The sequence below is a fragment of the Schistocerca nitens genome, chromosome 1 (genome assembly GCF_023898315.1).
Source record: "Schistocerca nitens isolate TAMUIC-IGC-003100 chromosome 1, iqSchNite1.1, whole genome shotgun sequence".
Lineage (NCBI taxonomy): Eukaryota > Metazoa > Arthropoda > Insecta > Orthoptera > Acrididae > Schistocerca > Schistocerca nitens.
Window position 1 is genome coordinate 958525444 of NC_064614.1, and position 27617 is coordinate 958553060.

General features: G+C 43.3%; 1 protein-coding gene across 1 annotated transcript in view; it reads right to left on the reverse strand.

The window, feature by feature from the left end:
• Positions 1-27617, reverse strand: part of LOC126194779 (uncharacterized) — a 1062808-nt gene that overhangs the window by 291234 nt on the left and 743957 nt on the right. The gene's annotated exons all lie outside the window — the stretch shown is intronic.

Consider the following 27617-nt stretch of genomic DNA (forward strand, 5'->3'; position numbering starts at 1 on the left):
GATGGAAAATGCCTATTTGATGTATGGATTACCGGCTGGATTGGTCGAGAGGTTCTAGGCGTTACAGTGTGGAACCGCTACGGTCGCAGGTTCGAATCCTGCCTCGGGCATGGATGTGTGTGATGTCCTTAGCTCAGTCAGGTTTAAGTAGTTCTAAGTTCTAGGGGACTGATGACCTCAGCAGTTAAGTTCCATAGTGCTCAGAGCCATTTGATGTATGGATTAGCTGACGGCAGTGGCGCTCGCGCTCAACGTTTGTGCCGGGAGAGACTGCCAGAACGAAGGTGCACCGACAGGAAAACGTTTTAAGCCATTGATCGTCGACTTAGGGAACTTGGGGCATTTAAGCCTGATACTCGTGACTGGGGGACGCCTAGAAGGACGAGGATACCGCAATAGGAAAGGACAATTCTTCATGCAGTTCAAAAATGGTTCAAATTGCTCTGAGCACTATGGGACTTAACTGCTGAGGTCATGAGTCCCCTAGAACTTAAAGAACTACTTAAACCTAACTAACCTAAGGACATCACACACATCCATGCCCGAGGCAGGATTCGAACCTGCGACCGGAGCGGCCGCGTGGTTCCCGACTGTAGCGCCTAGAGCCGCTCGGGCACTACGGCCGACTCCATGCAGCTGACAAGGACCCTAGCATCAGTACAAGACATGTAGCTGCAACACTGAATGTTGACCACCCGACTGTCTGGCGACTGCTATACTGGGACCAGTTGTATCCATACCATTTACAACGTGTGCAGGTGCTATCAGTAGCTGACAATACTCCAAGGATACATCAGTACATCCGACATCCACTACGACGGCCTGTTTCAAAGCCCACGGAGGGCACACTAAACATATCCTGCGAGAAAGAGTTGCATGTCGCATGCTGGTGTATCCTGTTCATGTGTGTTTCCGATGATTAATGAGTTGGAGAAAATGAGCTGTAACATGGAAACAAATCGTTTCCAGACCCATGCTCATGACATAATTTCTTCGTCTACGTGTGACGAACGTGTCCTGCACTTTGTGCTAAACATTTTAATATCGGGTGTAATAAAAATGTACAGCACAATATATATATATATATATATATATATATATATATATATATATATATATATATATATATATATATTTATTTATTTATTGTGCTGTACATTTTTGTGCTGTAAAATCAGGTATCGACCCATGCTGGAACACCCATTTTAGCATGTGCTGTAGCCTCCACGGGCGGCAATGCAGGCGCTGACTCTGGCATCCAGTCTATCGTACAGATGGTGAATGCCGTCAGGGGATACGACTTGCCACCCCTGCTCGACCTGTTAACGTAGTTGTGTAAGAGTTTTGGTTGACGAGTCGCACGAGTCACTTTTTGTCCCATCAATCCCACACGGGACTCGACTGGAGACAAGGCCCGAGATTGTGCTGGCTAGGGAAGTTGCTGCACATCTTACAGAGCACGTTGAGTTTCACAGGCAGCGTGTGGGCGTGCGTTATCCGGTTGGAACAACACATCACCTTCCTATTGCGATAACGGCAAAAGAACGGGCCTAACAACATTCTGCGCCTACCAAGCACTGGTTACCGTCCATCCAGAAAAACAAAAGGCGAACGAGAGTTCTAGCTTGTCGCACTCCAGACCATGAGGCATGGGGTGGAGCCAGCGTGTCTTGGATGAATGCACTCTACCAGACAGCGCTTACCGGACCTATATCTTCGCGCAAATGAGCATAAGTTGCATGCAGGCAGAATCTGCATCCAGCGTTGAAGACCACCGCTCACCATTCCGTCCTCCAACTGATCATCTGATGGCGCCAGTCGAGCCGTGCATGTTGATGCTGTGGAAGGAATGCAAGATGGACTAGAAGCGTGCGTGCCCGTAGTCCCACTGCTAATAAACGTTTCGCAACAGTTCGTGTTGACACGTCTGGGCTCACAAGCCCTCTAATCTGTACTGTGGTACCTGTATGATCTGCCACTGCTGCCCTTACAGTACGACGATCCTAGTGGGCGTCTGTGCTGCGTGGACGTCCAGAATTTCATCTACAGTTTTGAGAATGTTCACGTGACCACTGATGCCAACATCATTGCACATCTGACGCAGCACGTCCAACTTGTGCGGCAGTTCTCCGAACGGACCATTCCGCCACGCGGTATGCCACAATTAGACCCCTTTCAAACTCGCTCAGTTGGCTGCAGGAAGCAGGAAAGCATCTCCGTGGCGTGTCTGCCTACTTGCTTCATAAGTTTGCACCCTACTGAACCTTCTGGCTGTAAGGATTTCCTATTAAAGGGTAGACACAGATGGCGCTCTGGTCGTTACGCCGCTAAGCTATCTATTGGCGGAGAGGGAGAGAGAAGAGTAAACGCCGGTTGTGACTTTTGAGTAAGATAGTTACCATGTTATGTAAACTTCCCTGTGTTCTTGGTCTCGGAAAAAAAGTATGTTGCCATTTTCAGTTCAGAGACAATTTCATCTCTGGTTCGGCGTTGAACCATAAACTACCAAAATCATAAACCGTTGGTGTGAGCAATTTCGCAAACAAAATGTCTCTGCAAAGAACGAAAGCACTAGTTCCGCTACCACTTAGATGTTTGCAGTGCAGCAGTAGGAGGAAACGGTGAACTGACATAATCTGTGTTGGTAAATTTTAAAACTTCCTGATTCTATCTGCATACATATTATTCACATGCGGTTTATATTTCATGAAATGTAATAAAAATTAAACTGAGGCACTAACAACCGAAAGGACCCGAAGCACATAAAGCTTTGAGAAAACAAATGTTTCTTAAAACCAAATTTATAGACAAACCGCTAGCCTCATAGACCTGAATTGCTTTTTAATCATGCCGCAACACCTACACTGCCTATGAAAAAATTATGTACCCAAATTATGTTAAAAATGTTAATATTTGAGATTACTATTACAATGCACAAAATTTCCTTATATGTACGCTAGTGACAACAACATCTTTTGACAGTTGTGAAGTTTGTAACTAATGCGACACTAGAATCGGAATATAAAGAACAGATAAAATTATGACTTATTCCAACAGTTCATGGTCATTTTCATAAAACAAATCGTGTGGCTTGTGGTTCAGATAAAACTGTCGAAACACCTCCCACTATGAAGAACTACTACTACTACTAGGTATATGATACAGACATTGAATTATGCTGTGAACCCTAGTAAACGACTGAGCATCGCAGATCAACAAACTTATGTTTGGGCTTTCGGCCCATATGGAAGTGACTATCCGAGAATTCGGTGGGACAATTTTTCGTGAATGTTCGTGTATACAGTGAGAGGCTACATATATACACTCATGCTCATAAATTAAGGATAATGCTGATACATGGTGAAACAACGCTCTGGTGGGCGGTTTGCGGGTTTAAATCACCTCGGGGTATGACCATACGGTGCATTTGACCTGCGGTCGTGGCACGGTGGCGCTGGCAGCAGTCCACATACGCAGGGGTGTGTTGGTGCATGTTAAGAGTACGGTGCAGCGAGTAAGTGTGCAGAAGTTTTCAGACATGCTAATGGTGACTGTGTGTTTAAAATGGCTCAAAGAACACATATTGATGACGTTATGAGGGGTAGAATACTAGGGCGACTGGAGGCTGGTCAAACACAACAGGTCGTAGCACGGGCCCTCCGGGTGCCACAAAGTGTGATCTTAAGATTATGGCAACGATTCCAGAAGACAGGAAATGTGTCCAGGCGCTATAGTACGGGATGTCCACAGTGTACAACACCACAAGAAGACCGATATTTCATCATCAGTGCCCGCAGACGGCCACGGAGTACTGCAGGTAGCCTTGCTCGGGACCTTGCCGCAGCCACTGGAACAGTTGTCTCCAGACACACAGTCTACAGACGACTGAAGAGACATGGTTGATTCGCCCAGAGACCTGCAAGCTGCTTTCCACTGACCCCTGGTCACAGGAGAGCCCGTAAAGCCTGGTGTCAAGAACACAGTACTTGGTCATTGGAACAGTGGTCCCAGGTTATGTTCACAGATGAGTCCAGGTGTAGTCTGAACAGTGATTCTCGCCGGGTGTTCATCTGGCGTGAACCAGGAACTAGATACCAACCCCTTAATGTCCTTGAAAGGGACCTGTATGGAGGTAGTGGTTTGATGGATGATAACACACGGCCCCACCGAGCTGCCATCGTGGAGGAGTACCCCGAAACAGAAGTTATCAGGCGAATGGAGTGGCCTGCCTGTTCTCCAGACCTAAACCCCATCGAGCACATCTGGGATGCTCGCGGTCGCCGTATTGCTGCACGTCTTCAAACCCCTACGACACTACAGGAGCTCCGACAGGCACTGGTGCAAGAATGGGAGGATATACCCCAGCAGCTGCTCGACCACCTGGTCCAGAGTATGCCAACCCGTTGTGCGGCCTGTGTACATGTGCATGGTGATCATATCCTATACTGATGTAGGGGTATATGCGCAGGAAACAGTGGCGTTTTGTAGCACATGTGTTTCGGAACGGTTTTCTCAACTTATCACAAATACCGTGGACTTACAGATCTGTGTCGTGTGTGTTCCCTATGTGCCTATGCCATTAGCGCCAGTTTTGTGTAGTGCCACGTTGCGTAGCACCACATTCTGCAATTATTCTTAATTTATGATCATGAGTGCAGATAAATCTGGTCCACCATAAGATCAACGGATGTCTAGAGCATTCGCACATGCTAATCTCAAAATAGATAACGATGTGCTTTAGGCCCTTATGGTTCTCAGCGCTTCAATTACATCCATCTTTTTTAATAATCCTGCATTACGCGTCCCATCTGCGGAAGCGGCGAGGATTTCTGTCACAGCTACGTCTGAGCCTGTACATCTCCCGCCGAGGAAACGTATTCATTAATCACGCTGCTAATGGAATACGCTGGGGACAGCCGTCTCGAGACGTGAGCCAGAGAGCGCCCCCCTCTGGAATGCCGGCGGTCAGCGTAGCCAGGTCCGCGGCTTCCAGGAGGCAAGCGGCGCTGTGTTATCGCCCGCCCCCCGCCGCCCGCCCACGCACAGCTCTGGCTTACTAATGGCTCGGGACGCTCGCCCGTTATCTCGCGGTATTGGTCGGGGCCTCTGCTGTGATCAGGAGCTTACGCTTCGTTACTTATGTTAATGCGGGCCGCGCCGCGGCGCTGACTGATGAAGCGCGTCACTGGCGTGGTGCGTGCACTTAGCGGAGCCAGCTATTCTCATAAAAAGCTAATTGGTGTTCCACGCAGAGCAGTATTCTCCAGCGCTACGTCAAAGGTGCTAGGCGGAGCGAGGCTATTAATCACGAACACCTACGCGCTGTGGAGTCCAAATTCTTGTTTCTGACTATGCCTGGGTGTCACATCGGCGGATGTTCCGCCTTTGCAGTTCAGCTATTTAAACCGCCAGCGCCTCTGTCGAATTTCTAACGCAGTGATCTTGTTAACCTCTGGGGGGAGGGGGCGGGGGAAGTGAAAAGTGAAATGTATTTACGTCCATTATCTGGAGGAGCAGATGTGCGGAGCAGGATCTTATTACGAGGGTCAGTTCATTTTCAGCAGACACACAGATACTGAGCATACAAGAATTCCGCTTGAACTGCAGCTTAGTGATACTATATCTCTCTTTTCAGAGATGTCATTCGAACTGACAGAATTTTTTATGTTGTGATTTTTTTTTGTTGTAATTCAACGATTTTTTTTAAGTCAGGGAGGTCTTGTGTGACAATTACTTTGCCTGACAAGTGGAATATGGGAGGAAAAAATCGAACGAAATATTTACTAACAAAGATCTCAATACTTACCTGAAATAACGTGGAAATAATATAGTAAACTCAACATCTTTCAGGAGGTCGAAATATGTTCCCAGCCCAGTGCTTAGGACGAGAATTGTGACGCGTATTTCCAGATAACACTGGTTGGAGAATGTAGAAACCAGATCATTGCATCACGTAAATCTTTTTCTGCAAAATAAAACAAGCAATTTTCTTTTTCTGTCTCGCTATTTCTCTCTCATTCAACGTCATTGTTCTAGTGATCGTATATGAGTGTCTAATATTATGTAACACTCGTACATTTACCACGAGTAGTGATGCTATGGTTCCAAGGATGGTTTGTCCCGATAGAAATGTGTTTATTGCATGTGACTGAACGGTCAAAAGTGGCTATAGCGTTGCTCCTTTGTAACCGTGAACCGCAGAAAACTCGCATCGGAACCAAAATACTTGTGGGTGCATCCTAATCAGCTCCTTTAAATGTTGCATTCCTTCGTTAACCTGTTTTGATTATAAATGCAGTATTATTTATTTCTCTTAGATTTACAGGACTTTTACAGCTTTTGTGGAAAACTGCTAAAATCAAAGTATTGTATAACTCATAAACACAGGAACTAAAAAAGTGTTCTGCAAGAAGAATGTGCACCAGGGTTAGTAGGCTGCGTCAGTTGGAAGTGTTCATCCCTACCACAACACAAATGTTTGTTGCGCCTTTCCAAAGCAATTATATTTTAGAAAATAGTGATTTATCAGCAAAAGTACTCCTTATTCCTTGTGTTAACGTTTCACCGCTGAAGGACGCCTACAGTTACTTTATCTTCCTTTTTTAGAGACATTCACCACAGTTAAGTGCTTTCGACTTAGTTAGTACCCTTATTTCGCTCTCGGCTTGCGTAAACGCTGACTCTCAGCCTCTTCGAACGGTTTTCACGAACAGCCATTACTGTTACTCTGGTACTTACACCATTCTTGGTGAAACTCTTACATCGGCAGTCTTTGTTACAAATTGTTTTCATTTTCTCTGCATTTTGGCCCACGGTGCCAAATACAGAGGTAAGAACTTTTTTATTCGTTCGCACTCTTTGCAGTCATTATCTTCCTATAACTTATAATACAATTTCTCACTTGCGCTGTCCCAGATTTTGATGCCATCTGCAAATGTGTGGTTGATAAGTCAATGTCAACACAGATTCTTTTATATGACGGAACGTTGCCACTTGAAGGGTATCGTGCTTTACTTGAACACCATGTGCTTCAGGTGTCCCTCCCATTGTGTTTTGGCGTGGGAAGACTGCATGTAACTACCAAAGCGAATACAACCTGATCTTGAGCACTACCGAAGATTAAAGGCTTACAAAATTTTTGAAGAAGGTTGAGCTGTTTTCGCGGGCTATGCAACGTGTCTGTAGTGTTATGGGAGAAAAACCAAGGGCTAGAGGTTTTATAAACTGTAGGCTCTAAGGTAGGAAGCCATACGTCAGAAACTTGTTCACACACATAGTGACAGTGCAGTGGACGAGGCAATGTCTGCGCGGTCGCATTCCTCTTGTTGCTTTCTGTGTGATCTCATAGAGTCATTAACGGACAAAATGCCATCTGAAGCCGACATTACCATTTTCTAGGGTACTGCCCGCCAGTGTGTTCATCTACATCTACAGCAACATGGATACTCTGCAAATCACATGTAGGTGCCTGACAGAGGGTTCATCGAACCACCTTCACAATTCTCTATTATTCCAAACTCGTATGGCGCGCGGAAAGAACGAACACGCATATCTTTCCGTGCGAGCTCTGGTTTACCTTATTTTATCGTGGTGATCGTTTCTCCCTTTGTAGGTCGGTGTCAACAAATTAGTTTTGCATTCGGAGCAGAAAGTTGGTGACTGGAATTTCGTGATAAGGTTCTGTGGCAACGAAAAACGCGTTTATTTTAATGATGTCCAGCCCAAATCTAGTATCATTCCTGAGATATTCTCTCCCATATTTCATCTACATCTACATCCATACTCCGCAAGCCACCTGACGGTGTGTGGCGGATTTCGTGATAATACAAAACGGGTGGCCTTTATTTGAACTTTTTCGATGTACTCCGTCAGTCCCACCTGGTAAGGATCCCACTACGCGCAGCGGTATTCTAAAACAGGACGGACAAGCATAGTGTACGCAGTCTCCTTAGTAGATCTGTTACATTTTGTAAGTGTCCTCCCAATATGAACAAGTCTTTGGTTAGCCTTCCCCACAACATTTTCTATGTGCTCCTTCCAATTTAAGTTGTTCGTAATTGTAATACCTAGGTATTTAGTTGAATTTACGGCTTTTAGATTAGACTGATTTATTGTGTAACCGAAGTTTAACGAATTCCTTTTAGCACTTATGTGGATAACCTCACACTTTGCGTTATTTAGGGTCAACTGCCACTTTTGCACCATTCAGATATGTTTTCTAAATCGTTTTACAGTTTGTCTTGATCTTCTGATGACTTTATTAGTCGATAAACGACAGCGTCATCTGAAAACAACCTAAGACGGCTGCTCAGATCGTCTCCCAAATTGTATATATATATAAGGAACAGCAAAGGGCTATAACACTGCTTTGGGGAACGCCAGAAATCACTTCTGTTTTACTTGATGTCTTTCCGTCAATTACTACGAACTGTGACCTCTCTGAGAGGAAGTCACAAATCCAGTCACATAACTGAGACGATATTCCATAAGCACGCAATTTCACTACATGCCGCTTGTGTGGTACAGCGTCAGAAGCCTTAAAAATGGTTCAAATGGCTCTGAGCACTATGGGACTTAACATCTGAGGTCATCAGTCCCCTAGAACTTAGAACTACTTAAACCTAACTAACCTAAGGACATCACACACATCCATGCTCGAGGCAGGATTCGAACCTGTGATCGTACCGGTCGCGCGGTTCTAGACTGAAGCGCCTAGAACCGCTCGGCCACCAAGGCCGTCCTTAAAAGCCTTCCCGAAATCCAGAAATACGGAATAGATATGAAATCCCTTGTCAACAGCATAACACTTAATGCCAAAAAAGAGCTAGTTGTGTTTCACAAGAACAATGTTTCCTAAATTCATGTTGACTGTGTGACAATAGACATTCACAATGTTCGAACACAATATATGTTCCAAAATCCTGCTGCATATCGACGTTAATGATAACGGCCTGTAATTAAGTGGATTACTCATACTACCTTTCTTGAATATTGGTGTGACCTGTGCAACTTTCCAGTCTTTGAGCACGGACCTTTCGTCGAGCGAACGGTTGTATATGATTGTTAAGTATGGAGCTAATGCATCAGCATACTCTGAAAGGTATACAGTCTGGACCAGAAGACTTGATTTTATTAAGTCATTTAAGTTGCTTCACTAATCCGAGGGTATTTACTTCTACGTTACTCATGTTGACAGCTGTTCTTGATTCGATTTCTGGAATATTTACTACGTCTTCTTTTGTGAAGGCATTTTGGAAGGCTGTTTTTGTAAACTCTGCTTTGCCAGCACTGTTTTCGATAGTATCTCCATTGCTATCACGTAGAGAAGGCATTGATTATTTCTTGCCGCTAACATACTTCACATACGACCAGAATCACTTTGTATTTTCTTCCAGGTTTCGAGACAAAGTTTCGTTGTGGAAACTGTTATAAGCATCTCGCATTGAAGTCCGCGCTAAATTTTGAGCTTCTGTAAAAGATCGCCAGCCTTGGAGATTTGCATCCGTTTAAATTTGGCATGTTTGTTTCGTTGTTTCTGGAACAGTGTTCTGACACGTTTTGTGTACGAAGGGGGATCAGCTCCGTTGTTTGTCAATTTCTTTGGTATAAATCTCTCAATTGCTGCCGATAGTATTTCTCTGAATTCAAGCCACAGCTGGTCTACTCTTATATTATTAATTTGGAAGGAGCGGAGATTGCCTCTCAGGAAGGCGTCAAGTGAATTTTTATCTGCTTTTTTGAATAGGTATATTTTTCGCTTATTTTTCGAGGATTTGGGGATTACAATATTCAATCTCGCTACGACAACCCTGTGTTCACTAATCCCTATATCGGTTTTGATGCTCGTTATTAACTCAGGATTATTTGTTACTAAGAGGTCAAGTGTGTTTTCACAACCGTTTACTATTCGCATGGGCTCATGAACTAACTGCTCGAAATAATTTTAAAAGAGTGCGTTTAGCACAATTTCGGATGGTGTTTTATGAATGCCTTCGGAATTAAACATGTATTTTTTCCAGCATATGGAGGATTAATTACAGTCACCACCAACTATAATCGTATGAGTCGGGTATGTGTTTGGAATCAAACTCGAGTTATCTTTGAACCTTTGATCATCTGAATTGGGAGGTCGGTAAAAGGACCCAATTATTATTTTATTCCGGGTGCTAACAATGACCTCTGCCCATACTAACTCACAGGAACTATCTACTTCAATTTCGCGACAAGATAAACTACTTGTAACAGCAACAAACACGCCGCCGCCAACCGTGTTCAGCTTATCCTTTCGGAACACCGTCAGGTTCTTCGCAAAAATTTCGGCTGAGCTTATCCCCGGCTTTAGCCAGCTTTCAGTGCCTATAACTATTTGAGCATCAGTGCTTTCTATTAGCGCTTGGAGCTCCGATACTAAACCAACACAGCTACGACAATTTACAACTTTTATACCGATGGTTCCTGTATCTACGTTCTTCCTGTGTTCGGCCTGCACCCTTTGCGACTGAAACCCTTCTTGTGTTTTCTCGAGACCCTCTAACCTAAAAAACCGCTCAGTCCACGCCACACAGCCCCTGCTGCCCGCGTAGCCGCTTCCTGCGTATAGTGGGCACCTGACCTATTCAGCGGAACCCGAAACCCAACCACCATTTGGCGCAAGTCGAGGAATCTGCAGCCTACACAGTCGCAGAACCGTCTGAGCCTCTGATTCAAACCCTCCATTTGGCTCTGTACCAGAGTTCCGCAATCGGTCCTGTCGACTATGCTGCAAATGGTCAGCTCTGCTCTAATCTTGCAAGCAAAAGTGGCAGCCTTTTCCACTTCTGTTAGCCGGTCGAAACCAGACACAATCTCTTCCGATTCAAAGTGGCACATATCATTGGTACCGACGTGAGCAACCGCCTGCTGTTGGCTGCACCCTGTGCTCTTCATGGCATATGGGAGGACCAATTCCACATATGGAATGACTCCACCCGGTATGCACACGGAGTGCACATGGGTTTTCTTTCCCTTCTTGGCAGCCATGTCCCTAAGGGGCCCCATAACGCGCCTGACGTTGGAGCTCCCAACTATCAATAATTTCTGGAACACACATCCGGGATCTTTAACACAATGACGAAATAAACGCAGTCACTGTTGTACTACTTGTGTGGACATTGGTGATCATTTTCAACAGTTTCTCTGAATACATTAGCTATGGATTACGGGTAAAACAATTCCAGAAGCACTTTTGTTATATGGGAGTTAATTCTGAAGAGTTACTGTGTATACGACAGCTAAGGGTTACGAATACGAACACGTCCAGTAACACTTTCGTTGGTAGGGCATACGAAATGCACGTACAACGGTGATGTTGTTCTGCCTTCTATCGGAAAGGAACCAGCAGATTCGTCGATTACATACTAATGTTGTTTGTTCTGGTATGAACATGAACAATAACGCAAGGTGGTTTACGACGATATTTACAGTTTTAGTACTCCCAGACTCTGTTCTCTGGATCACACCAAGCCAAAACTAGTCTTTATTTTAAACTGGCCACACGTTGACGCGAGACGATAAGACATCACTGTATTTATCCAGTATGTATGAGTGTCACCGCAACGAATTACCAGTTTACAGGAAGATGTCATTATCCTTTCTTGATCCATCAGCAGAACGCAAGTACCTGTTAATTCCAGCGGTTACTATTCGCTTGTAAGCAAGCATCTTCTATACTCTACTGGAACACCTTCAAGGTGAGAACAATTTGAATATGTATGAACGCGTGGGCAGAAGCACTTTCATTGTTCGAAACGACTGCGGAATAACATGACCCGTAGTAAAATACTGAACGCAAGTGAGAAGCTATACTCCACTCTACATCACACTTTTACACCATCTCTTTTCTTCAAAACACCTCACTCTGATTCTTTGCCATGTTTGAGTTAGTTCCACATTTTGACACAACGCTACATTGTGACACTATACGTAACGGAATGCTCCCAGCACACATTAGCAACAGTGCCTCAATTTTCATTCACTGCTGTTCCTCGCAAGACGAAATGCATAAACACTGAACTATCGAAGATGTACTCTGTTCCTGGACCAGCTACGCTTTCCCTCTTATAATTCAAAATCTGTTATAAAAATTCGATCCAGCAAATGCACTGGGCTGAATTAACGAACTCATGCATGATGCGGTCTTCTAATTTTGTCGAGCCATTATCGAATTAAGTTAACTGTTTTGTAATTTCGTTCATCATAATCAATGTTTTTGGGAAGCTTGCAACCGTCGTTCATGATTTAAACAATGAAAAATCGCAGCAGTGAAGTATTTTTTCTTGCTTATCACATCGCTTTACCAGAATTTATTCTCATTTTCAAGTTAATTTGTTTACATACGCATTTCTTGAAATTTTGCATGTATGATTACTTGTCTCTTTTGTGCTGTAGTTGTCTATTTGAGGCTCTGTTGCAGTCGGAAAATCAGACAAAATATTCTCGGGATGTTTTTTTAATATGTTAATTATCCTTTTACCAGCATCTATGCCCACTTGTGTGCTTCACACATATATTGAACACAGCTCCTCCTCCCCCTCTCTTTGTCCACCTCTTTCTCCTTTTGTCTGTCCACCTCGTGCTTCCACCTCTATCTGTCTATCCCCTATCCCCCCTCCCCCAATCTCTCTGTCTCTTCGTCACCTTCTCCCCCCCCCCTCTCTCTCCATTGCCTCCATCTTCTCTCTCTGACCATTTCCTCCTCTGCCCCTCTCTCTTTCCATCTCTGACTCCCCCTCTTCCTTTTCCACCTGCCCACCACCCCTCTACACCTTCCACCTGCCTCATACCTCTCCCCCTCCTCCCCTCTTTCCGCCAATTTCCTCCTCCCCTCGCCGGCCGCGGTGGTCTAGCGGGTCTAGGCGCTCAGTCCGGAACCGCGCGACTGCTACGGTCGCAGGTTCGAATCCTGCCTCGGGCATGGATGTGTGTGATGTCCTTAGGTTAGTTAGGTTTAAGTAGTTCTAAGTTCTAGGGGACTAATGACCACAGATGTTAAGTCCCATAGTGCTCAGAGCCATTTGAACCATTTGAACCTCCTCCCCTCTCTCTTTCCATTCCCTCCACTATCTTTATCATCCTGTCCCTATCCATGCTCACTGACACATGTAGCCCATGTAGTGCAGTTCAGTAATGCAGGCTGATACTTCTCCCATAATATACCTATCATGAAAAACAGACTACACACCAAGGCCATGAAAATCATTTATTTCTCTATGTCCTGCAGGCTACCATGCAAAGCAGATCGATAAAGCAGACTAAGACTGTTCCCACACAATACGCCTGGCACGCGGAGCAGCCTACACCCCAGGGGCTGTAAAAAACGTTTTTGCCTACATTAGAACTAGTAGACTGTAAACTCCACAGTACTGATATTCGTGAGTCCTGATGTTTCCATACCAAATGTGGTTGAAATAGATCCAGGGGTTTGGGAGGAGATCCCAGAAGACACACATACATACATACACTTTGCTTTATGCAGTGTATAAATGCAGATATTTCTGTTGGTGACTAGCCTTGGTGTACTGAACAACATTGCATCAATATTGGCATAATATGCAGACTAATAATTACAGCTACCATGAGTCTTATGTTTTTAATTTGGGTAGTACCTCCAAGTACATGTGATAAGAGTAAAGTATTAACGATTTTCCCTGGAAAGGAGGTCAGATGTCGCAGTGTGGGCATAGGGATGCAGAATGGTTAGTCTATACTGACAGGGGTAATCCACTTAGTGGTGCAGTTACGATTATGCAGAAAACATTATGTAGTTAACTATGTGATGTGTTTCTTGGAAGACTGTATGAGGCTGAGAAAAAACAACCAACACACTGATATGTGTATATATTAAAATACCACATATAAAAATATCTGCACTTATACCCATTACACTCTGTCAATTACAACAGAGGTTAGAAATAGTATTTTGACTGTTTAAAAGTATCATGCCTCCTACTTTACACAAAATAGTTACAGAGATATTACGAATATATATTTTCACAAAGAGATTGTACACAGTCAGAGGTGCTAAATCTTTGTGGATTACATTGTCTACATAAAATTGTCAGTTATAAATTTATTTTACCGTTGTTGACTATGAAATTGTCGATTATGTTTACGTTCTGTCTGAGTAGAGGTAACGAAGAAATAAATATATTTATGGAAATTACTGCAGTAACCATACACAGGAGAATCTATTGAAAAAATAACTCATTCGCTATTTAGTTTGTCATTAAAAGAAGATATAAACCACACAGTTGTCATTATGAAAGTGAATACACTAAAAAAATTTTACATTTCTCACAGAAAACAACATAGTACTCGTACAACTGAACAAAGATCCAACAAAACAATTCCACAAAGAAATCAAAGGACAGTTAAAGAAAACAAATTTCTTACTGACAGACTATCAAAGGAAATGCATCACTGTATGAATCCTAAAGCTCCGATATTAAGATCCTAACCCAAACTATACAAGGAAGGATATTCAGTAGTATCTATAGTTAACAGTATGAATAGCCCTTCATATCTACTAGCTCACAAACTTAGAAGTACCTATAAAAAAGTATTTCATGTATGAAATAACATATAGCGTAGAAAGTGGTACCACAGTAGTCACTGAAAAAGAAACACACACCCCAGACGGTACACACTTTATATCACTAGACGTCACAAATGCATATACCAGTCCCTGTTAAAGATGCCATTGTAGAAGGAAGAACGATTTACTAAAGCACAAAAAGTGTTCAAAGCTGAAATTACGGAATGTATTAGTACTGATCTTCAACTACAACTACTTTGCGTGCAATGAAAATACTTATCAACAAACAGACGGGCTACCCACGGGTTCATCCACATCTAGCACAATAGCAGATGTTTTCACGAATCACTTAAGTGCAGAAACAAATTAGAAAAAGTAAAAAAGAAGTTCCTGGCTCTTTAGAAGCAATCAATAATACAATATCAGCATTTATTCTGTAGGTAACATTTCTCAAAAAATTGCTGACCTACTTAGGTCACATAAAGTGAAAGTAGCTTTTTGCACAAATAACGAACTGCAACAGAAATTAATGCACACTTTAACAATAAAAAAGATAATTTCTCAGATTCAGGAATATACAAAATCACATGTAAAACTTGCTCAAGCTACACATCGGTCAGACTGGCAGAAGCTCCAATTAGATACACTGAACACATCCATTGTTACACACATAAGCAATTCAGAAAATCAGCAATAGCAACAAACATAAAAAAAAAACACTAGGCACCCATTCGAAACCATAGGAGAAGATCTTAAGAGACTCCACCCCTGCTAAATATCACATACAACTGTTGAAATGGGAGAGCTGGAAATTATTGCACACCACAAAGCGCAAGGCGATAAAATTCCCAAACTAGGTAGCGAATCTGTATTTGATAATTGCAGTACTCTCCATAGATATGTTCATTTCCTAATAACCCCCACTTAACACCTATCACAAAACTAAATATAAACATAATTGAGACCTTTATGTAAACAATATGACCCACAAAAAATGTTAACACCTCTGACTGTATACAAACTCTTTGTGAAATAATATTGTCATAATATCTCTGTAACATATTTTGATTACAAAAACAAACAGTTTAATTGATGAACTGCATGTGTGTGATTTCTGTGCAATGGAGGAATTGCAGTACATGTAAGTAGACAGACAAAAATACTATTTCTAACTTTGTTAAATAAAAAACATACGAAGATTTTGTTTGTCCGATTTTACGATTCCAGTATAGCTTGAAAAAGACAATTACAGTGCAGGAGATGCAGGGAGCCTTACAAGGAAACATCACAAAAAGATTTGTACATTGAAAATGAGGTAAAATTCTCCAAACGCGTTGTGCTGAACATAAAAAATACGCAATTTGTGCTGTTTTTCACTATTTGAATTAGTTTACTGTGGTGCTAATACGGCACCATATTAAAAGTAACGCTCTGGAGTTCAGATTTATTTTGGTCGGTATTGTCAGATGAACTTAGCAACCAACGTATGTGGGACAACAACTTAGTGAAACAAATTTGATTGTTTAGGTAGAAAATACTCTGGTACGCAACATTAAGAACGAAACTAACTTTGTGTCACCGCCAAGTAACATAGATCGATGAAACCGCGACCACTGTACAGCACAGTACAGAAGGTAACTGAAAGAAATGCGCAATGATACGAACAGAAACGACACTTTCATTCGAAGGCAATAATTACACTGAAGTCAGCGCTATTTATGATGGTCCCCTGGGCATTACAGAAGGCCGGACATGATTCTTAGCAGGATGTGTGATGACCACGGAGGCTCTGCAACGTGCTCCCACGTTGGCCACGAGGTTGGCGAGGAATTCTAGTGGTAGGGCGTTCCAGTCCTCCAGCAACACGGTTGACAATTATTGAATGGCCGTTGGTGAACGTGGACGCGCTCCCCAACGCATCCCCTATGTAATCGGTGGGATTCAAGTTGGGGGGGGGGGAGGGGGGATGGACAGGCCAGCTCATTCGCGGAACATCCTCCCGTTCCAAGAGCTGCTCCACCTGCGCAGTTCGAAGTGGTTGCGCATTGTCATCCACAAAAATTAAGTCAGGGCCGAACGCACTCCAGAGAAGGCGCACATGGAGAAGGAATACAGTGTCATAATAAAGTTGATCGGTGAGTGTGCGGTTTTCAAATCAAGTTCTCCTCGCATTATACCTCGAGTCACATGACAGTAACAGATTTTTGAGATTTTGAGCAAAGTATCGTAATATTTTCTTATGATTGAGAACTTAGTTGCTGGATCGAAGTTATGCTGAACTACGTCTTTTTTGTATGAGTATTATAAAGTAACTGACTTCATTTTTGACAGTTGCAATGGGTATTACTACTACAATGGTTTTTGCTGCTTTGTGTTAAAATTTATATGATTTAAGCTGCTACATTACAAACCCTTTGTTCGAAAATTTTATACGAAAAGTAAAAGTTCATAGTGTAAATTACTCTTTGAAACATCGTGGTATCCTTTTGTACATGGGTAGTCATTTGGAAAAACTTGTAGCTACATAATGAGAAAATGGTAAACTGACTCAGAAGAAAGACAGTTCAGCTAGGTATAGTATTAAGGATTAATTTCATCAACTTGCGGTCAGTCAAAACTTTGTAGTATATTCGACTGATTGGGTGCTTTATGTTCTACTGTTCCTGTTTCGTGATTCGGAGTTTATGTGTTTGACCCACATGGCACAGCTTATTTCACTTGTTTCAAATACAAAAACAAATGTAACAACGTGAGAAATGAAATTAATATAAAAGTATACATTTTCTAGAATGTTTGTATTATCGCGAAATAGGGGAGATAGTGCCACAGACACGATACGTGAATTAGAGTAGCAATCATTAAAACAAAGGCATTTTTCGTTGCGACGGGATCTTCTCATGAAATTTCAGTCAGCAGTTTCCTTCTCCGATTGCGAAAACATTCTGTTGGTACCCACCTACATAAGGAGAAATGATCATCGTTTTTCCCGCGCGCCGTTCGAGAGTGGAACGGTAGAGAGACAGCTTGAAGGTGGTTTATTGAACCCTTTGCCAGGGACTTTATTGGGAATAGCAGAGTAATCAAGTAGTTGTAGATGTTTCTACCTGAAATTTCTATTCTCAGAAGCTTTTGGATTATACATATCCGCTACTGATATTAGACTTTTTCCGTACTGAATATGTCTTTGTGTCATAAAGGGTGTAATAAACAACACAAAGACTGATCCTACCTAAATTTTCCAGACCGTGTCTCTTGTGCCCTGTCACGCAATCGATTGTCTGGGGCTAGAGTATTTGTATGTTCGTGTCACAGTCACTGTTGCAAAAAGACGTATATTAAGTTTTCGTTTACTATGATCAGCAGTAATTTCTCACTATAACTGCTGTTTTTTCGTAGATATTCGACACATTATCTGCTATTATTTTACAAAATATCCATTTGTTTTGACAACATAAAAAGTGGTGATCAGTTTTTGAATTTGTTTCACTGTCTTGCCCAGCTGCCCCTCTCTAGTATTCTATCTCTTTGGTATCTACGATCACCAGGCCCGCCTCCCCCCCCCCCCCCCGCCCCCCAACCTCCAACCTCTTTCCTCCTTGCACTGCCAGTTAAACAATTCCTGGATATTTACGTAATTCTGGTAGGACCTGTCTCATTACCTCTCCATTAAAATGTAAGTTTCCAGTTTCTTATTTTCCATGTTTCACACGATCCATGTATCGCTACCATGGAATGCTATTCTGCAAATCATGCTTAGCATTGTCTCTCCATTCGATAGTCCAGAAAAAATAGGTTCAACGAACGTAATCTTTGGTGTCTGTGTTTTTCGCAGTAGTAAAACTGTTTAACATGTTTAATTCCTTGTTCGACACACAATTTGGAAAAAAGCAGCCGAAATCTGCAAACTTTAGTTTCCCTGTTTAATATGGAACGTTCTTACACTTCAACTTCCACTTTTATTATTTACATATGAATTTTTTTAGGTATTGGAGAGTAGTCGACTTTGTCTCCACTTAAACACAAACATTATAAGCATTTGAGACACTATATCCTACGTTATTTCATTAGTGCCTTCTGTTCGTCCACAAAAAAACTTTTGTGATATCTCATGTTTTGTGCATAAAAACCGAGACAAGAACTCGGTTTAATGCCCGCGAGCACACCATTAAATAAGCTCTCCATGTACATGATCTGATCAGAGGCAACCGGACACAACTATGTCAAGCGTAATTGACCACTAGATGTCTAAAATTGGCTGCGTCATATTGTGCTGTCAGTACAGAAGCAGTAAGAATAAGGAGAGCTTAGAGATCTCGAACGTGGACTAGTTATTGGATGCCTCGTGACTAACGAATCTATAAGCGATATTTCAATCCTTCCACGTCTGTCAAATTCGACTGTTGGTGATTTGATTGCGAAGTGACAATGCGAAGGAAAAACACAGCTAAACCAGGACCTACCGGGCCTCAAGTACTGACGGACAGGCGCCGTCCAGGATTGCGGGCGCAACTTGTAAAAAGTCGCATGATATCAGCGAAATGAATGACTTGTCAGTTCCGAAGTATACCAGCAGTTCAGACTAGCACAATAACTGCACATAGGGATTTAAAAAAGATGGGCTACAACGGTCAAGCAGCTCCTCATGAGCCACATATTTTTGTAGACAGTACTTACAGACGGTTGGGATGCTATAAAGATTGGCCAGAGGATGACTGGAAACGAGTAATATTGACTGATGAATCGCGCTATGCCATGTGGCAATCTGATGAAAAGATTTGGGTTGGCGAATGCCCGTAGAACGTCACCTGCCATCACGTGTGAAACCAACAGAAAAGTACGGAGGAGGTGGTGTTACGGTATGAGTGTGTTTTTCCCGCTTAGGGTGTGGTCTCCTTATTGCGATTAAGAAAACGCTAAATACGGAAGGATATGAACATATTTTACAGCATTGTGCACTGCTTGTAGTACAGGAACAGTTCGGAACGACAGATTCTGTCAACATGACAATGGATCCTGTCATAAAGCAACAGCTATGCGGCAGAGGTTTGTGGACAATAACATTCCCGAAATGGAATGACCTGCGCAGAGTCCCATCCTGAACGCAGTGGAACACCTTTTGGATGAGTGAAGACGTCGACTTCCGTCCAGAAGCCAGTCTAAGACGACGATTCTCTTTGATTTCGGCACTTGATGAAGAATGGGCTGCCATTCCTCCAAAGACATTGAAACAGCTTACTGAAAGTGCCCACGCAGAGATCAGGCCGTCATAAAAGGGAAGGCTGGACACAGCCCATACTAATGTCCACTAATAGGTGTCCGGATACTTGTGATCAGCTTACATATGTCGGAGATTCCATTCAACGAATTTATCAGTACCGAATTTTAGATTTTATTTGTAAACACTGTACAGAAAAATCGGTCTTTTTCTCTCTTTGATACGGTAATCGTACCTCAAACTGGACTTTAAATGCCAGGTGATGTACGATATAGTATACGACTGATTACTTCGCAGTAATCGCCGCACTATGGGACGGCGGCCGCGTCAGCGCTGGCGCAGCTGCCTGGAGAGGCTGGCGGGCAGGCGCCAGCGCGCGCGGCCCCCGGCGGCAGCCAGCAGGTAGCAGTCCAGCGCGCGCGGGATGGCGCGCTCGCGGATGGCCAGCGCCGCCTCCAGCTCCAGCCGCAGCCGCCGCAGCGTCGCCTCGTCCGGCCGCAGCGGCGGCGACGAGAACAGCTCGAAGAACGAGCCGCCCAGCTCCGCGCGCGTCAGCTCCCTGCCACCCAGCGACGCGCACTTCGCACCAGCCGCTACTTGCCACTATGCGCGGCTTAGCTCTGACGGGCTTTCATTTGCGACGCTTCGAAAACAGGCTGGATGTTTCTACAGTGCTACACAGTGTATCTGACTGCTCTAGTTAAGAACGAATAGACGACAACGAAGTAAGCAAACCCATACAAATAAAAAAAAGTGGATGTATGTATGTACGTATATACATGTATGTATGTTCCATATCTCCTCCTAAACCACTGGATCGATTTCAGCCAAACGTGCTACACATAACTCTTAAGAAACTTTTTCTCACTGACCACCCCCACAAAAGGAAGAAAAGCTTACCGCTTACTTCATTTTCGCTGTTCGCACATGAATCGTGACGTTCTAATGTATTACTTCTTTACTGCTAACTTTATGCCTGACAAATTTTGCAGACAGTATCCACATATGCCACTAAATGTACCAGAAAACTACATCGTTGTACGACGCTTAGTTCGGGAGATATGACGAAATAAACACTAAATGCCCCCCCCCCCAAAAAAAAGAAAAAAAATGCATCATGCTACTAAATCTATTCGCAACACTTTCCGCGTACAGATCCACATTTGCCGCTGAATGCACCTACAAAAATGTCGTTGTATGACCCATATTTCTGGAATGACGTCATAAAGATTGAGCTGCGTCAAAATGGAACTGCATGGCGATATTCGCTATCCATACAGGTAAAATATTTGTACAAATACGCGTGAAATATGTTAACTGTATGTATATATATTTGGTATGTGCGTATGCGAGGAAATTCACGGGTAAAAAGTTCATTCTAAATCCCTCGAACGATTTCGACGAAATCTGGTACACGTATTAGTTATAATCTGGAAAGAAATAGTGTAGAGGCACGAACGCCCCGGCTCCTATTGGAATGACTGTGATAACGTGGAAAGAGATGCAAGGACGTGAGGATGAACACCGGGAGGGTGGAGGAGGAGGAGACGGCCAGAGAGAGGGGTGAGGCGGTGAGGAGCAGATGGACACGTAGAGGGAAGCGGGAGGCTGACAAAGAGAGGGCAGCAGGAGATGGAATTAGATGGGAGAAGGAAGGGGTGAAGTTAGAAGGCGGAGGAGGGGACGGACAGAGGGCGAAGGAGGAGTTGAAGTATAGAAGACGGGAATAAATTCATACCCAAGCCACTGCTAAACAGTTCAGGGAACTCCTCACAGAGGGGGATCACAGTATCTGGAGTAGGGAGGGCACTGATTGCTAAGACATTGTTCTGTATGCTTAGGCCGAACAAAACAAAACTGTCAAGTCCGAAAATGTTTTCGCACGAGGGTGCGGCCACTACATGGAACTGAATTGTCCTGGTCACGTCGCAATATGTTGCTGGCAGGCTACACGTGCCAAGTACAGAAATACGCTCGCCACTACATGCTGTGAGCGTAGAAGAGGGCATGGCAACTTCAGGCTTTCCGATAAGTGCATACACAGTACTGTTGATGAGTGTCACGGAAGAACCGGTATCAAGTTGAAAAGCCACACGATGGGTAGCAATAAACAATTCAATGTACTGTTGGGCAGCCCGCCGGTGCACAGAGGGTGGCGAAACAGTACCACCATGAATGACATTCACACCACTGTACAAATCACTAGCAATAGCACTATGCGAAACACTGTCTACAGTAGAGGCAATAGCATTAACAGACGGAGCGCGGCCAGACGTTCTAGATGCACGTGTCCAGTCTTCCCACAGTCGCAAGCAAATTTACAATCACGGGTTAAGCCTTTCAATTCCGTCACCCATTGTTTATAAGTTTGACCTTGTTGTTGGAACGCTGTTTACCAGTGCTTAGTTGTTCGGAATGATGATAAAATCAAACAAGGACAGTATATCAATTAGTTATTTCTGCCTCGCATGCGGTGTTTTGAAATAAACGTAGTCTTAGACATTAACAGTGTTGTAGTATGGGTATGGCTGCACTTGGGCATACGTCGTCCTGGGGAAGCATTCGTTTCCGAACCTATGTTTATTATCATTACTAGCTGAGTAACCTGCTTTGACCTTTGGTGCACTCCAGCTGTGTTGAGAGTGTCGACGAACTCTGGGAACGCATTCTGGATGGTTGTCACTGCATTCGGAATGGACGGGCATCGATGAGGACAGATGCTGAAGCCTGCCTCCACAAGAGCGGTGGCCATGTGGAACAGTTCTTCTAATGTGTTTGGCCTCAAGTGCATATCTGCAGTTTCGATCCTCGAAGGATCTGTTGTAAGCTATTCATCTACACAGTCGCAAGCCATCGTATCGGGAAAAGAATCCATTTTCAAACATCTGCTTATTTGGATTATTTTCTTGTTTCGTTTTTCTCTATTCGCCAGTTTCTTTTGTACCTCTAAGAGCCGAACACCCTATACACACACAGTCGAGTCACATTTATGTCATCACCATTTATGTTCGACGTCAACGTGCAGTAACCACTCACAGACGACAGGTGGCAGCACCAACAGTCGAGCGTACATAAAGAATGTCGGGGGATGCGGAAAACAGTGCAGTCGTTGTCGTATTGCGGAAACGCAGCCATGTATCTGATGTCCAAAAGGTCATGATAACTGACTTTAGCGAAACGGTTAAGTTTGTAAAACGTCCGCGTACTGCCGTGGTTGAAGTATACTGTGCATGGCAAAATGACGCTATCCAAACCAAGCGGCGAGGTAACTGTGGTGCACCATAGGTCGCGGACGACAGAGATGAAGAACGGCTGCAGAGACTTGTACGGGCAAGTATACGTGGATCTGTTGAGCACCTGACCGCTCAGATGGACCAAGGTGCTACCAACAGTGTCTCCTCAATGACCGTTCAGCGAATGTTACTGCGTACGGACCTCCGACGACTGAATCACATTTTATGCTCCATCGGACAGGTACAGAGTGAAACGTCTGAAAGCAAACACCCTGCATGCGTTATGCCCTGGGGAAGGTTTCGTGGTATTGCCTGGGTAATCTCGTCATTCTGGAAGACGCAACGGATCAACACCCGATGCATCTATCCTTTGGACACTGTCCACCACTGCATGCGGTATATTTTTCCCTCGGCACGATTGCATCTACCTGCAGGATAATACAACGTGTCACACAGATTCCATTGATGGTATGGGATTCGAAGAGCAGCAGGATTAGTTTACTGTACTCCACTGGATACAAAGCTCCCTAGATTTAGATCAATTCGACAACGTGTGGGACCACCGTGATCGGGCTGTTCAAGTCATAGGCCCTCAACCGACAAACATAACGCGGCTGGCACTAGATTCGGCATGGTCCCACATTCCTGTCGGTATCTTCCGGAACGTCAGTCACTCTTCCTGCACGTCTCGTAGTGGTTCGTGCTGCAGAGGTTGGTCATTCAGGCATTTGGCAGGCGATCAGATTAATGTGACTGAACAGCGTAAATATACACTAACGTCCATGAGAATTGCAACACCTGGCAACAGTGGATCGAATAAATCCAAACTTTGGGAATGTGTGCAACGATATATCAGCAATAACAGGTTAGGCGTGCTGACTGACTACTTACGTGTGTACCATCATCATACCTTGTGCGAATGATTTAGTGCCATAGAAAATCCTTCGAAAGAAAATATTCCTATAGGATATCTAACTAGGCTTGGAACTTCCTCACATTGGGATACATCACGTTATCGTGATTGACACGTATTTTACAGACACTGAAATAATTCCTGGAGCGCTCGATGGCTGTGCAATAGAACCGTTCGTATTCGTGTTATGCAGGGTAACTGTTAAGCCCATGAAACGTTTCAAAAACTCGGTGTGGATAACTGGCCAAGAATAACGCAACAAATGAGACAATACGTGAAAGACAAACTCTCAAAGTTTTTCGTAGAATGTTTATGCCTGTTCTGTGGTCCATGCGTCCTCATACGACACACATCCAACCGGTAGTCCAATTCTGCCCGTATCTGACCTAGCTTAGTAGGAGTGACGGTAAGAACAGATGCTGCGATGCTATGGCTCAACTCTTATAGAGTTTCTCGAACACAAACACTACCCCAGATGTAACCCCACAAGAAAATATCACAAGGCAAGTCCGAAGCGATTCTGGTGCCCACTCGTGTAGCGGCAGGTCATCGGCGGTAAAGCGGACTGTCCGAAAGTAAACATCGAATTGTCTGATCGTTATCTCCTAAAATATTTTTCAAAACTCCTGAAACACTTTATGGACCCAGCTTTTTATAGCGTTCCAGTTCCAACCTCGTAATAAGCTGCAGAAAACTGTTAGTTGTTTAATACGAATAGGTTGCGCGTAGGCCTTGAATTACCTGGAAACGGGCGGAACAGTTCGCGAAGCAAAGTTTTGTATTTATTTTTTATGATTAAGGAAATTATTTTGAATTTCGAAGATACGAAGCAACGTATTCATCCATCCTTCAAGGGATAAGGACGCACAACGTACTAAGAACTGTAAACGTGTCACGGCTTGCGTGTTGGAACGGGAGCACTCGTTACTCAGTGTAACGAATCTGCTCTCGGCAGTCTTCCGCTGTTAAACGTTACCGATGGAACAAATATGTTCCAGCAGTGAATTTCGCACTTTTCTGGGCGGAACTGTTAATGAGTCACGATTTCAGTGCGGAATGGATGCGATAAAATGTTCCGAAGGAACGAATGCCTTGAGACGCGCGAGTAACAGTTGACTGTACGGAGCTGTAATAAGTCGCAACACCGCACTAACTCTGCGTGCACGAATGGTATTGATTTGTTTAAAATGACTGAAAGTTTAATAGCAATAATAAGAATATTCTAATAATAACCCAGTATTATCAAAAAACGAGGTGAATGGTGAAAAGTCGTTTTTCTGTTGGTAAATGCCAAACTATTAAAAATTTAACAGGGGCCTGTGTGGAACTTGCTATTTGCTTAATAGGTAGGTCTCAGTAACCCTGTTATTTTAATAATTACGTGAAATATTCCCCAACCTGCTTCCTGTACCAATCTGCTGGCAACATGACTGACAAGCGCTTGATTCGACTTCAGTTCATACGAGACTCCGCTGTATTAAACATTCACAGATGGGAGCGAAGTAAACTCGGATGGACAAACCAGCGTGCTCCATATATTGCAATTTTGTCATAAAAACATGGTTGGAGGCCCTGGCTGTTAAGTGGAATAAATTGCTGATGATGTACAGCAATGAATTACGAATTGATTTTAGGTTACTTTACTGAAAAAGTACCGCTCCCGGTCTCGATTTTGTACAGTTCATTATCAGACGGCTTTCATGCTTTCATCGAAACACATGTTTCTTCGTTGTTTTGGTGAGCTGCCTCGGGAGAGTCAGTAATTCACAGTTACAAACGCGTAAGAAAAATGCTTACACTGCAAAGTTATGTTACAATGCAGCTAACGTGGAATGTCCGCCTGGAATATTGGTTTTGACAGTTTTACTACAACGAATCTTATTCGTAATGTTGATTGCATTCTCACAATCACATACGTCAGTTTCCATATTAAACACTTTAGTTGGGTCACAAAACAAATTTCCAATGTTCTCCATTGTTCTGACGCACATACAACATATGAAAACAAATACAGACATTTTACAAAGAACGTGAATGTCAAAGATGGTGCAAAATAATGATACATTACAAAGATATGGCAGTTCGGGAAAGGGAGAGTGTATTATTGTTACGTTACATAGAAAACGTATCTTAAATTAAATAAAGATAAAGAAATGGGATTTTGTGAATTAGAGATTTACATTCTTAGTTTACAAATATTAGTGAAATAAATGTGGATAAGAACGTACGAAAATCGCTGTGTGCTATATGAAAAGTGATCATGACTGTACATTAAAATTTATTTGTACTTAGTACCATGAAAATTACTGACAATTGTACGTACATATATATTATTGTAAGATTTTCAGATAGGTGTAGAAAGATTATTTACACTGGAGTGTGGAAAGTAGTTTCTGGAAGATTTTCAGGAAAGGAATATTAGCCAACTCAATCTGCGCATTAAGGATACAAGAGATTCATAATGGTTCCTTTTTCCACTAAGTTTAATAGTGTCATGTTGTTCTCAGTAGTTCTCCATAGATGGTTTTCTTCAGCAGTGCAGCCTGCAAACGTACATTTGTTTAAGTTACCAGTTCTTAAAGATCAAGGTGTTCTTTGTGTCTAGTCTCAAAATTGTTACTGTGTGCCAAGTGTAGAATTTTGGGCACGAGTCACAATGGATCTTGTATATCCCTGTAGGAGGCTTTGGAAGGATTTACATCCTGGATTACTCGTTATTGTAATTTTCTGTTAGCAGAGACACTAATTTTAATAGCGTTCTTTTCAAATACGTTTGCTATTTGGTACGATAGTGGGTTTGGTACCGGTAACGGAACTTTTATGAATACAGTAGCCTAAAACAAATTTTTAGATGGTTGCTGTGCACAGTCAACAGTTCAGTACTGTATAGAAACAATTCTGAACGCATACCAACTTTACACGCAGGTAACATCGGCATGTATGTAATATAAGAGGCGATCCAAAAGTTTCCCTTCGAAGGCCGTACAATCCAGAGTCGGTATGCCAATCAGGCAGAATCGTTGTGAGCACTGAGGTATCATGACACCGACGCACCAGGTTGAAAATAACTGTTTGGTTAAACACGGTGCACTGCAGCGTGAAGAAGTCCGTAACTGTCTGCTACAATCCCTATCCGACAGAAATTGTCAACTGTTCAAGCATTTTTTTATGGGCCGGAAGGCATGACAGTCGCATAGGGAGACGTTAGGACTGTGGGGCGGACGCTCGGGTGTCCCCCACTTGAGTTGGCGTTACTTCTACGTTACAAAAAAAATGCGGTATGGGGACATGCTTCTCTATGAGGCAGCAGCTCCCTTGTCGCAGTTTTCTCGAACGTTCCACCTTAATTGGGCGCCGTAATTTCTCCAGCGTTGCGCAATACCTTGCCCAAAGATGGAGACATCAGCTAATGGATGAGGCTGGTCTTCCAGGTCCTCCGTCGTCTTATGGTGAATCGCGTGCAGGGCGGAACTTGGTGCACCACTCCACGACGGTGGATTTGACAGACATGCTTGCCCCATACACATTCTTCATTCTCTGATAGATGTCTACCGGTGTTTGTCCTTCAGTAGCTAAGAAAAGCATAACAGTGCGTTGGTCCTGTTCGAACACATTTGGTAATAACGTCGTCCTAGTTCACGTTTCCGCATTTACCGAACGCACGTCGGAAAGACACGAATGCCG